The sequence below is a fragment of the Physeter macrocephalus genome, chromosome 16 (genome assembly GCF_002837175.3).
Source record: "Physeter macrocephalus isolate SW-GA chromosome 16, ASM283717v5, whole genome shotgun sequence".
NCBI lineage: Eukaryota > Metazoa > Chordata > Mammalia > Artiodactyla > Physeteridae > Physeter > Physeter macrocephalus.
In genome coordinates, this window is record NC_041229.1 from 29740809 (window position 1) to 29754644 (window position 13836).

General features: G+C 35.6%; 1 non-coding gene and 1 pseudogene across 1 annotated transcript; both read left to right on the forward strand.

Moving 5' to 3' along the window:
- LOC129391370 (NADH-ubiquinone oxidoreductase chain 5-like) overlaps positions 1-13836 on the forward strand; it is a 118553-nt pseudogene that overhangs the window by 16933 nt on the left and 87784 nt on the right.
- Positions 2371-2514, forward strand: LOC112062053 (small nucleolar RNA SNORA62/SNORA6 family). Its single transcript, XR_002890511.1, has one exon. It is a non-coding gene; the product is annotated as a small nucleolar RNA SNORA62/SNORA6 family (small nucleolar RNA).

Below are 13836 nucleotides of genomic sequence, written 5' to 3' on the forward strand. Positions count from 1 at the left end.
ACCTACCCAAGGAGACAAAAGACCTGTATGCAGAAAACTAAAAGACACTGTTGAAAAAAATTAAAGATGATATAAACAGTTGGAGAGATGTACCATGTTCTTAGATTGGAAGAATCAACATTGTGAAAATGACCATACTACTCAAAGCAATCTACAGATTCAATGCAATCCCTATGAAACCACCAATGGCATTTTTCACAGAACTAGAGCAAAAAGTTTCACAATTTCTATGGAAACACATAAGACCCCAAATAGCCAAAGCAATCTTGAGAAAGAAAAGCAGAGCTGGAGGAATCAGTCTCCTGGGCTTCAGACTATACTACAAAGCTACAGTAATCAAGACAGTATGGTATTGGCACAAAAATAGAAATATAGGTCAATGGAACAGCATGGAAAGCCCAGAGATAAACCCATGCACATATGGTCACGTTATCTTTGACAAAGGAGGCAAGAATATACAATGGAGAAAAGACAGCTTCTTCAATAAGTGGTGTTGGGAAAACTGGACAGCTACATGTAAAAGAATGAAATTAGACCACTCCTTAACACCATAGACAAAAATAAACTCAAAACGGGGATAAAGACCTGAATGTAAGGCCAGACAATATCAAACTCTTAGAGGAAAACATAGGCAGAACACTCTGTGACATAAATCACAGCAATATCCTTCTTGACCCACCTCCTAGAGAAATGGAAATAAAAACAAAAATAAACAAATGGGACCTAATGAATGTTAAAAGCTTTGCACAGCAAAGGAAACTATAAACAAGATGAAAAAAACAACCCTCAGAATGGGAGAAAATATTTGAAAACTAAGCAACTGAAAAATGATTAATCTCCAAAATATACAAGCAGCTCAGGCAGCTGAATATCAAAAAAACCCAATACAAAAATGATCAGAAGACCAAAATAGACATTTCTCCATAGAAGATATACAGATTGCCAACAAACACATGAAATGTTGCTCAACATCACTAATCATTTGAGAAATGCAAATCAAAACTACAATGTGGTATCACCTCACACCAGTCAGAATGACCATCATCAAAAAATCTACAAACAATAAATGCTGGAGAGGGTGTTCAGAAAAGAGAACCCTCTTGCACTGTTGGTGGAAATGTAAATTGATACAGCCACTATGGAGAGCAGTATGGGGGTTCCTTAAGAAACTAAAAGTAGAACTATCATATGACCCAGCTATCCCACTACTGGACATATACCCTGAGAAAACCATAATTCAAAAAGAGACATGTACCGCAATGTTCATTGCAGCACTATTTACAATAGCCAGGACATGGCAGCAACCTAAGTGTCCATCGACAGATGAATGGATAAAGATGCGGCACACATATACAATTGTGTGTTACTCAGCCATAAAAAGAAACGAAATTGAACTATCATATGACCCAGCTATCCCACTACTGGACATATACCCTGAGAAAACCATAATTCAAAAAGAGACATGTACCGCAATGTTCATTGCAGCACTATTTACAATAGCCAGGACATGGCAGCAACCTAAGTGTCCATCGACAGATGAATGGATAAAGAAGATGCGGCACACATATACAATTTTGTGTTACTCAGCCATAAAAAGAAACGAAATTGAACTATTTGTAATGAGGTGAATGGAACTGGAGTCTGTCATACAGAGTGAAGTAATTCAGAAAGGGTAAAACAAATGCCATATGTTTACACATATATATGGAATCTAAAAAAAAAAAGAAAACGTTCTGATGAACCTAGGGGCAGGACAGGAATAAAGAGGCAGTCATAGAGAATGAACTTGAGGACACAGGGAGGGGGAAGGGTAAGCTGGGACGAAGTGAGAGAGTAGCACTGACATATATACACTACCAAATGTAAAATAGATAGCTAGTGGGAAACAGCCACATAGCACAGGGAGATCAGCTCAGTGTTGTGCTATCACCTAGAGGGGTGAGATAGGGAGGGTGGGAGGGAGACGCAAGAGGGAGGGAATATGGGGATATATGTATACTTATAGCTGATTCACTTTGTACAGCAGAAACTAACACAATATTGTAAAGCAATTATACTCCAATAAAGTTGTTAAAGAAAAAGACATTAAAAATAAAAGAGAGAAGAAGTCTAGGCTTACATTATTCATTGCCATCTGATACACAGCCTTTTCATTCATCAGGGAACTTGGCACAAAAATGAAAAAGGTGTTGCTATAAAATTTTTCTCCATGTACGGATCCATATACACATTCTTTCAGACACACACACAGACATACAATTTCCTACAAGTAGACACTCAGCGCTCAACATAGAACAGGAGTATATCAGTTAGAAACTTAATTTGTCTGCTAGTTACAAATATTCCAGTACCATAAACAAGTAAAGGTTTTTTCTCTTAAAGAAATGAAGTCGGCCACTGGCCAATGAACTCACAAGTGTAGGTAGTGTGCTACATGAGGGACAAGTTTTTCGCTAACATCACAAGGGTCTCTGGCCCAATGAGTGGAGTTTGATAGTAATACTTGTTACAAATGTATGAAAAAAATGAAAAAAGAAAAAAAAAAAAGAAATGAAGTCTGAAGGCAGACTGCCCAGGGCTTCATCATTACATCCACACTCTAGGCCACATGAAGAAGAAAGGGAAGAGAGTTTGCCTCTTCTCATTGAAAGCCGCTTCCCAAACGTCCCACTCAATATTTCAACTTACGTCTCATTAGGCAGATCATAATAACATAACCATATTCAGTTTTAAGAAAAGACAGAAACTAGACTTTGTAATTCTGGCACATGACACATTGCACTGGGTATTTATTTTGTATCACTTTTAGTAAGAAATATACAATAAGCTTCATTGTTTTACCTATATTACCCATTTATGTTCACAACAACCTTGAGATAGTTATATGAATAGTTCCATTTTAATAGATGAACTTAGACACCAAGTTGAAAAGGTGAAGTAATTTCCTCAAGGTCATGCAGCTGAATATGTTAGAAATGTTGACTTAGGGATGTACTTAGGAAAAAAATTTAAGAAATATCAGTTCTTTGGCTAAAAGGATACTTATTTAAAGACTATGTTTATTAATTGAACAAATATTTATTGAACTTTTACTATTTTCCTGATAATATCTTAGGTTCTATGGAAATATCAGTAAATAAGATAAGATCCCTGCCCACATAGAGGTTACATTTCAAGAGCAAACAATCCATAAGGAGATTATGGATTATGAACAACACTATAAATACATAATTTAATTTGCTATAAAGTGTATCAGTGGGGATAGGCTAGGAGGCTATGCTACAGTAACAAAAAGCCCCCTCTATTTATTCACAGGGGAGCAGGGGAGCTCTGCTCATGGTGCTATCTTGGGAGAGGCTGAGAGAGACACTATCTGCAAACTCCATAATCAATTCAGCAAGAGAAGAATGATGCAGGTTTCACACTGGTCATTAAATACTTCCTCCCAAAAGCAATATATCAACACATGTCCCTTTGACTCACATTTCAAATCATTTGAATTACTTAGTCAGCCACATGTTGAGGGGACCTTGTTCCAGGCATAGGAAACAGAGTAAGAGAATGGCTTGGCCTGAAGGAGGGACAGAAGTGTGTCCTCTGTCCTGCAGCTAGAGAACTTGGCAGCATCCCTTTCTTGGGTACCCCTCTAAGGTCACTGATGATACTCTTCATCCCCAGATTAGATCCATTCATTAGGGTTTTGGGGGGCTATTTTTCTATAAATACAGAAAGAGGCAATCATGCCCAGAAATCTACTTGGTCTGCATTCCTTTCTTTACTATGAGGGTTTTTTATTATACCCTATGAAGTTATCCAATCATATCTCCATAGTCTTGGCACCACTGGTCTTTTTCTTCCCCTAAACCTAACCATGAGAATCTGGAAGAAGAAATTCACCAGTCTGTTAACTACTTTTACTAAAATATAGTAAAATTTCAGGTGTTAAATCAACTCCAGAGAATGTCTGGAGTCACAGTGACTGTAATGTTTCCTAATGTTGCAATGTCAATAAAGTTTTGCTTCAATGTGCATAATCTCAATCTGACTCATATTTTATTCTGAAGAATATTTTATAATCATCATTTGAAGTTTTCACTGGCAGGATATGTCTACGTTCTACAATTTTCTTTGAATCCAGTAAGAGGGAAATGATCATCTCATTTCTTGTGGGCCATAATTGGCCTATATCAATTTCACTAAATGGTTTCACTACCTGGTAGATTATTGTAATTTGTGGGGAAACTGTGATAAAATTTTTCAAGCCATCCGTCTTCTCTTGGCACATTCTGCTCTTTGAGTCTCTAATGGTTTCTGTTATTTCTTCCCTTGTGATATACTTCTCCAATTTTTCTTTTTTACTCTGTGGTTACTGGTGCATTGCTGTTTTTGTAAAGAAATTTTGAAACCTGCTATACCTTACAGGTTTTGTTCTGATTTATATTCATTTTGTGAAATGTTACTAAAGCAGAATTAATTTAAAATTGGTCAGTTCAAAGCATTCCAAGTCCCACCTTCTGAAATGGTAATTAAGCAAATTATTTCATTTAAACAACAGAAAAGAACAGAACAATAATTTCCATGTTCAATTAATGAAATACCAATGGATTAATTTTGTCCTAAAAAGAACTACTTTGGCTTTCAGTATGTGTAGTGTGACTCACTTCAGCTGATGTTCCTGGTTCAATGATATGGTTCAGTCTGAATTAAACACATGTTGTACCAGACACTACTATTTGCCCACATAATAGTTATCCTCCCCTTTTTTAAAATGACAGAATGCAGTTGCACTCTGGTAGGAATGTGCCTGTCTAAGAACTGCATTTCCCAGCTTCTTTTGCTGCTAGAATAGTCAAGTAACCCAGTTTTGGTCAATGGGAAGTGATAGTTACTGGACAGGAATTCCTGGAAAGCTACTTAAAGAGTAGGCTGACTTGGATGGCTTACATATTTGCCTTTTTCTTACCCCTTCTTCTTACCCCTTCCTTCCATGACACTTTATGGATTCCAAGCATGATGATGATTAAAAAACAACTATCTCGTGTTCATGAAACTGTATCAGATACTAGTTTTTTATTTTTTGTTTTTTGTTTTTTTTTAGCAAAAACAGAAAGAGGCTGGTCTCTGATGACATTATGGAGCTGCCATATTGACCCTGTGCTGCTCATTTCTGGAGTTCTCATTATATGAGATAAACAAAAGAACAAATTTATTTCAGGTACTGTTTTTCAAGTTTGTTTCTCAGAATCTAAAAATTAATTTGAGAAAAATTGCCATCTTAACAATGTTTAGTTCTCCAATCCATAAAAATGGAATACCTCTTCATTTAATTGGATCTTTAATTTCCATCAATAATATTTTGTAGTTTACAGTGTACATGCCTTGTACTTATATTTGTTAAATTCATTTTTAAGTATTTTTTTTCACTTTGACACTATAATGGATGGAATTGTCTGTTTAATTTTAATTTTGGATTGTTCATTGAAGGATATAAGAATACAACTGATCTGGGTATATTAATCTATTAGTATGGGGTATTACATTAATTGATTTTTCAGGTGTTAAATCACCTATGGTGGACATAATCTTAATGTGGCTCTCATGATCTCTACATCCTGATATTAATCACAATCCCCTTGAGTATGATCAAAACCGGTGACTTGCTTCTGATACATAGAATACTGTAAATATGACTCAATGTGTGAGATTACATGATTACATAAGATTGTAATGCCTAGAGTCTCTTTATTCCTTGCTGGCTTTGAAGAAGCAAGGGGCTACATTGAGGAATTTCATGTGGTAAGGAAATGCAGGCAGCTTCCAGAAGCTTAGGGTGGTCTCCAAGCAACAACCAGGAAGTAACTGAAGTCCTATAGCCATAAGGAACTGCCAAAAATCTGAGCGAACTTACAGGAAGATCTATCCATAGCTGAGCCTCAGATGAAACTGCAGCCCTAGATGACATCTTGATTGCAGCCTTTGGGGGATTACTAAGCCCAGGACCCCAATAAACTGTGCCTTGGCTCCTGATCCACAAAACCTGTGAGATAACAAATCAAACTGAGACAATTAAACTGCATGTTGTTTTAAGCTGCTAAATTTATGGAAACATTGTTACATGGCAAAAACTAGTGTACCAACCTAGCGTTCTTGAGATAAATCCTACTTCACCATATGTTTCTGGATTCCATTTGCTAATATTTTGTTGACTATTTTTGTGTCTATTTTTACAAGTGATACTGATTTGTAGGTTCTTCTGATGTCTTGTTTGGCTTTGTTAACAATGGCCTCAGCGAATTAGTTGGAAAGTTTTCCCTCTTCAATTTTCTGGAAGAGTTTGTGAAGACTTGATATGATTTATTCTTTAAGTGTTTGATATAATTCACCCGTGAAACACCATCTAGGTTTGAACTTCTCTTTGTGCAAAGATTTGTAATTACCAATTCAATTTCTTATTATATGTGTTTTGGGATTTTCTGTTATCATAAGACAATTTCAGAATTTTGTATCTTTCTAGAAATTTCATCTAAGTTGTCAAGTTTACTGATATAAGTTTTTCCTAATATTCCTTTACAATCCTTTTAATTTTTGTGAAGTCAGTAATTATGCCTCTAGTTTCATTTCTGATTTTGGAAATTTGTGTCTTCTCTCTTTTTTTTTCTTGGTCAGTCTTACTAACATTTGTTCATTTAAAAAATATTTCCAGAGAATCAACTTTTGGTTTAGTTGATTTTCTCCATCTTTTTCTGTTTTCTATTTCATTGATTTCTACTCAGATCTATATTGTTTCTTTCCTTTTGCATCCTTAGAGTTTCATTTGTTCTTCTTTTTCTACTTTCCTAAGGCAGAAGCTTAGGTTATTGTTTTGGGATCTTTCTTCTTTTCTAATATAGGTCTTTAAAGCTAAAATTTCCCTCTAATCACTGTGTTAGCGACATCCCATAAATTGATATGTTGTGTCTTCATTTTCAGTCAATTTAACATATTTTCTAATTCTCCTGTGATTTCTTCTTTGATAGATATAGTACGTTGTTTGATTTTCAAATATTTTTGGATTTCACAGATTTTCTTCTGGTGTTGATTTTTAATTTAATTCCATCATAGTCAGAGAATATACTTTGTATGTTTGCAGTCCTTTTAAATTTATTGAGATTTTTTTATTGCCTAACATGTGATCTAACCTGGAAAATGTCCTGTGTATGTTTCAAAAGCATGTGCTTTCTATTGTTGTGGAGTAGAGTGTTCTACTGAGCCATGTTGGCTAAAAATATTCAAGTTTTCTGTATGTTTTTGTGTTAATCCTGCTTGGAGTTCACTGAACTTTGTGAATGTATAGATCATAGTTTTCATCAAATTTCAGAAGTCTTCAGCCATAAATTCATTGAATTTTTTTTCTTTCCATTTCCCTCTCTCCTCTCCTTCTAGAATTGTCAATATGTGTATGTTGGAATGCATAATGGTGCCCATATTTCACATCATTTTTCTTCAATCTTTATTCTCTGCATTCTTTAGTTACATGGTCTTGATTGATCTGCCTTCAGGTTCACTGATTCCTTCTTCTGTCACCTTAAATCTACTGTAAAAACCCTTTATTAAATTTTTCATTTTGGTTATTTCACTTCTTAACTCCAGAATTTATATTTGGTCCTTTTAAAAATAATATCTCTCTTAATTGATATTTGATGGCTCATTGTAATAATACTTTTGTTTAATTCTTAACAATGCCTTCTTTTGTTCTTTGAAAATATTTATTATATCTGTTTTGAAGTATTTGCTAAGTTGAACATCAGGGGGAAATCAAATAATTTCTATTTTCTGCTTTTTTCCTGGGATGGTCATTCATGTTTGTTCATTTTTCATCTCATAATATTCTGGTGAAAATTGGACCTTTGAATAATATCATAGAAACTGTGGATTTTTATCACCTACTGTTTGTTTGTTTGTTTGGTGACTTAGCTGAACTAAGTCTCTAGACTTAGTCTCTCTCCCCACACTGTGTGTGGCCACTGAAGCCCCTGATCAGTTTTTTAAATTCTTTTCAAAAAATTTTAAGTCTGGCATCCAAGTGGTCACTCTAGGGGCCAATCTAGCTTAGTGGTCAATAATGATTGGTCAGATTTTGTGCTTAAGCACCTTGAGCCAGTAACTCTTCCACTCTTCATTAGTGGATCTGTGGTTGGATTGAATACATTCAAAATTCAGAGTTTTCAAGTTTCCTCTGGTTTTTATTTTTCCTGTGCTCAAGCCATCACATTTAGCCAGGGATACATAGGTATCTAGAGACTTCTCTAGGCTCTCTTGTGCACGCATGCAGCTTTGTGTATGTTTTCAGCTTCCCAGACCACCAGGGATATGTAGGAGCTTATCAGAGCCCAAATTTGCCTATTTAATTTTTGACTGGTCTTCAGTCTGCTGCTTGTCTCAAAAAGTATAACAGCTTCAGGCTAGCTGCAATATTAGATGGCCTTCATTGCCACCTAATAATGTCCCTAGACATGGGTTTTTTCCAAGTCAACACTGTGACTGGCATCAGTGAACCTGCCATTTTCCTCATGGCCAGCTCTTTCCTGGTACAACTACTGCACCAGGGAGTTGGGGCAGGGAGCATGAGGATGAAGGCATCCTCAGCTAAAATGCCACAGATTCCCACTGTTCTTACTGAGGTTTACTGTTTTTTCTTGAATAAAGGTCTCTCAATCTGTCATATGGTTTAGTCAACATTCAGAGTCCTTAAATGATTATTTGTGCCTATTCTGTCTTATCACTGCTTTTTGGTGAGAAAATTTACAGAGCTCCTTCTTCAGCCAATCCAGAAGTTACCTTTTAACTTCTCCTTCATTTAACTAAAAGCTCTCTGTGTATTTGTGCTACTTTTGGAGAGAATTCCTCAGTGCTATTTTCCAATCCTAGCCAAGTCTATTCTTTTTTCATCCTTTGTTTGGGTTGTTTTGTGTGTATGAGTCTGGGGTGGGGTGGTAGGGTGGCAATTGTGTAGGTGTGTTAAATTTCCAAGATTTCTCTACTGTTTTCCTTCTTATGAAGCCCTATTCAAATTTTATGATGAAATATTCTGCTAAAACACTCTAGGTAGAATTTTTAACTTCTTTATTATTTTTGCACTTTGTTTCACTGGGGTTTGTCTTTAGTTAGTCCATTTGCTGCCTCTTTATTCATACTGAGCACAGTCCTTCTTCCAGTAGCAATAATACCAGTGCCTTACTCCAGCCTCAAGGAAAGAATTCTGCTCTTCACTTATACATTCTTCATGAATCATGGCAACTGATATCATAAGAGCTATTCTGAAAACCTATAGTACAAGGAATGACCTCAGACTTTATTGCTGAGGGGCTCCTTGCATAAGCCAATCTTTATGTGGCAGAGACCAGTTATCTAACAACTTCCTGGTGTCTCTAGGAATCTTCATTTCGCCTCAAGTATAAGTACAATTAGGAACTAGACCTTTTTTAACTGCATAATTAAAAGGAAACACAGGTGGTAAGTAATTTCCAGAGTAAATGGAAGTCTATTTTAGGGAAGCAGAAACATTTTTAGAATTTTTTAAATGTTTTTATAGCTTTAAAAATACTGTGGCTCAGTCTATTTGGGGTATAATATATGATTTTGTGACCTATTTTGGGGAGATATTTCAAGAAACTAGTATTATGTGGAATATATTTTGGACAAAGTTGATATATGCAATATGTAGGTATTACATTCATGATATAAAGAATATTACCAAGAATTAAACTAAAACTTGTATTATCAATAGTCCTGATTAGGTCAAAGGTAACAAACTGTTCACCTCTCCCCACAAAGAAGATTGCGGTTAGATAAAATAATGCCTCGTATAATACCATTGAAATAGACTTGCAGTTATAAATTCAAATGTAAACTTTAGGTGTAGTGGATCAACTCAGTTTTAAGTCTTAATTTCTCAATGAAAAAAGAAAGCAATTTACAGGTTTGCCTGACAAAGGTACATTCTGATGATGCCTAGTAAAATGACTTACAATTATAAAGTTCCGTAGTCTATAATTTAAATTATTCTTTCATACTTGTTTCAAGATTCCAGAATTCCAGGGGGAAATAAATCCCAATTTCAGAAATAAACTTTGCATTTTAAAGTGAAAGCAGGCAAGCTTTTTTCCCTTGCTTAGAACAAGCTATTTCTAAGCTGTAGTGAAATTAATCAGTTTGCCTAAGGGCAGCATTAACAGTCAATGCAAGATATTTGTTGAACAAATATCTATGGAGACCTCCTCTATATGAAAACCCTGACCTTAAGCATAGAACTATCTTATTGGCAAGTTGCAAGAGAAAAGCTCAAGAAAGTTGTAGTAAATGCCATATGAACCAGAGGAGCTCAGGGAAGAGAGTAAGAATATTTACCTGAAAGGAGTAGGAAAACTTCCTAGTAGATATAGCATTTGGACTGAACTTTGAATCACGGCATCAAAGAATCAGAGCATCGTAATTTGGGGATCCAGAGGTAACAAATTCAGATTCCAGGAAGGTAGTATAAGTAAAACGTGAGCTAAAGACAAAACAATTGGGAATGTTGGGACTGTGGTGAACTAGGAGGTGCTTGCCCTGTCTAAAGCAAGTAATCTGTTCTTAGCAATACCAATTATTGCCAAATGAGAATGCAGGCCCAGTGTTATCATAATTTCTGAAAATTTTCCCCAAGAAAACCTGAAATATCAGATTTTTATGTGAATCTTACATAAATCTTGAATCAATATCAATAAATATTATCAATATCAATAAATATTGATAACTAAGTCCATCTGTTTTACAGAATCATGTAGGCCAGATTGGCTGTGAGATATTGATTTGCTGTCTTCACCTTAAGATAATCTGGTTCAACACTTGCCCTCTTCAGAATCCTTGGATTTCCTTCATGACTTTTCCACCAAGTGGTTATCCACCCTCTAATTTAGCTCCTCCTGAAATGGGAATCTCAATACCTGGCTAGGCAAGTTGACTACCAGAACTTTCTTCCTTACATTTGCCCCCCAGATTGTCCTCGTTTTTCCTGTGTACTACACAGTTCTACATGAGGGCTTAAAGTATTTGAAAACAGCCATTGTGTTCCTCATAAATTTTGTCTAGTGCCTTGAACTTTTTATCAACTGGCATGATTTCAAGTTTCTTACCATCTTGGTCACCCTCATCTGGATGGATTCAATGATCTGTTATTCTCAGTGCATAATACCCAAAACTAAATGAGGTGGTCTAGGCAAAGAATGAATATTACCATCCTTGTTCTAGGTATACAGCTAATATCAGTCAGATATCAGTGCATGAAACTCCCATATATTTTAGTAGAAAGGAATTTACATAATATGAAATCATTAGAATTGTTGAAGGAGAGGGAGACAGAGGGCCACTCCTGGGCTTCAAGTATAAGGAACTGTCAAACTTTTTCAAAGCAACTACACTATTTTACATTACATAGCAATGTGTGAGGACTCTGATTTCTCCACATCCTCAATAACACTTGACATAGTCTTTCTTTAGTTTCAAATCTTATGTTTTTAAAATATTTAAATATGTTTCATGTAGATTCTACCATAGGAAGAGATATGGATACAACTTTTCTCTACTAATATTTTTTGAGAATTAGTCAGTATTGAATTGATTAGTTCATTACCACTACAAAAACAACAGTAACTTGTTCCCTTTAAGCCACAGGGAACTACCTCATCTGAGACTTTACCCCATCCAAAAGACATAGCATGGCCCAAAACTGGCTTATCTAGAGATTCTATGCTTAACCCCCTTGCCATAATTTGGAACAATTCTGTTGTCACCCCAGCAAGGGTGTTCCCTACAGGACTGACTAAGGCCTCAGTTGCACTGAGGTGTTGAAAGCTAGCTTTTCCCTCAGCCCAATTCTGTTCTTATTTCCTAAGAGTTGTATCTCCTGAAAGCACTCTCTAATCACCTTTCTACCCAAAATTTTCCATCTTGAAGTTTGTTTGCAGGAACTCAATCTAAAACAGCCTCTCTGGATCTTAGTCCCATGATTTAATAAAGTGAGAACAACAAAAATTTCCTTGCAAGATTACTATAAGTGGATATTTGTCATTCCTCTGAATTCCTTTCCAGGTTTAAGAAATTGGTAGGAAATAAAAACTGTCTCCTGGGTAGGAGAATAGTTATTTTTCTAAAATGCTAGATAGTTATTTTTCTAAACATTCTTGCAGCAAGGGTAGAGCCAATTGATGTCAGCTCTTCAACATGTTTCCATTTTCTCAAGAACTGGTGATGTAGCAGTAGTACAGTGGTTGAAATTTCATGGATCAAAAATGGCAGTAACATTAATGGTTCAAGCATCTGTTATAAAGTTTACTTTTCTAGCATAGAAGGTGACAGTGGTGCACAAAACTCTAGTTTTTGGTAGCAGCTGTGATTTTTATCATTAGGCCAGTTTATGTGATGTAGGTATTGCTCTAGGTAGGTCAGTCTTGAGCTTGGTTTTCCAGCCCTCCAAACATATCTGTGGTATATCTAAAGAGGTAGACCTCTTTTTATTGGCATCCTTTTTTGCTGAGTCAATCAGTTAGCATCTGATTTTTGCAACTAAATACCTGATTGAAGATTCAATGGTGTCATGTGTGTAAAGCATGTGATATAAAATGTAAAGAAGCACATAATAAGTGTTAGTACACTGAAGGTATTATAATTTTATGGGCTTTCTGATGGCTGTGTGTGGTTTTCAAATCATGGCTTTGGTATTGTGAGGAGCAATTGAGTTAATAAATGAAAAGCATCTAGAACAGTGGCTTGCACATAATAATCATTCAGTACATGTTTGCCATTAACACAATTGCCCTTTAGTCATACAATCATCCTTATATACTAAATTGTTAATTCAGGCTGGGTATGGGAGCTTGGGGCTTGGACTGAATCAAGATGGATTTGTTTTGACAAGTTGTCAGAAGGGGGATCTGAATCCAGCTCTCCTTAGGAAGACCTGATTCCCAAATGTGTGTTGTTCTCTGATTAACTGGTATTCTGGGCCAAGTCCTGCCATCTATCCCATGTATTTGAAGCTAAAAGCTTTATAAAAAAAGAAAATTGATCTCTCTGTTTACTTTTAAGCCACAGTTTTAATGTCATCAGGTGCCATGGAAAAGAAGCAGATGTTATCAAAGTGCATTCACCTCAGCATTTGTCAGAAAAATTTATGTGCTTGCTGTGCTCTCAGTGTTTCCAGGAAGAGCTGAAAATTTTTTTAACATTCTTTATTTACCAGAAGAAAACTTATTTAAAATTTTTTGCAGAAAAGTTTGTAAATCAAAGATTTGGAAGTTGTCTCTGAGGACTTATTTCCTAGATTTCACTAAGCAAAACCTTTCTGTTTTCTATAAAATAATACATATTTATTTTCTCTTCGTTGATACTTGAATTTACACAGACAAAGTTTCTCTCAAGGTCAAGGCAACACTCTCCAACACTGGGTCTTGATCAGAAGACATGATTCAGTAGTCTTCATTTTCAATTATGTGAACAGGAAAAAAATCCTGAATTAAAATGGAAAAAGAGAGCCTCTCCAAATTTAATCTGTTTGTCTCTAGCTCTCAAACAGAGGATATGCAGAAAGAAGTGATCTTAAGTGTGTTTACTCTGTTTAGTAGTAGAGATTTTAGTAATCAAATGTGTTTTCAGAAATATCAATATACTAAAGTACAAAGTAACTAAATATCTCAATTACACTTCTCAGATGTTGCATAAGCTTTGAAAAAGGTCTGATTATTTTCTCCAAGCAAAATAATTTTTGAAATTACAAAGTAATGGGACATTCTGCTCTGCATCCTCTTTTTGTGAAGTGAC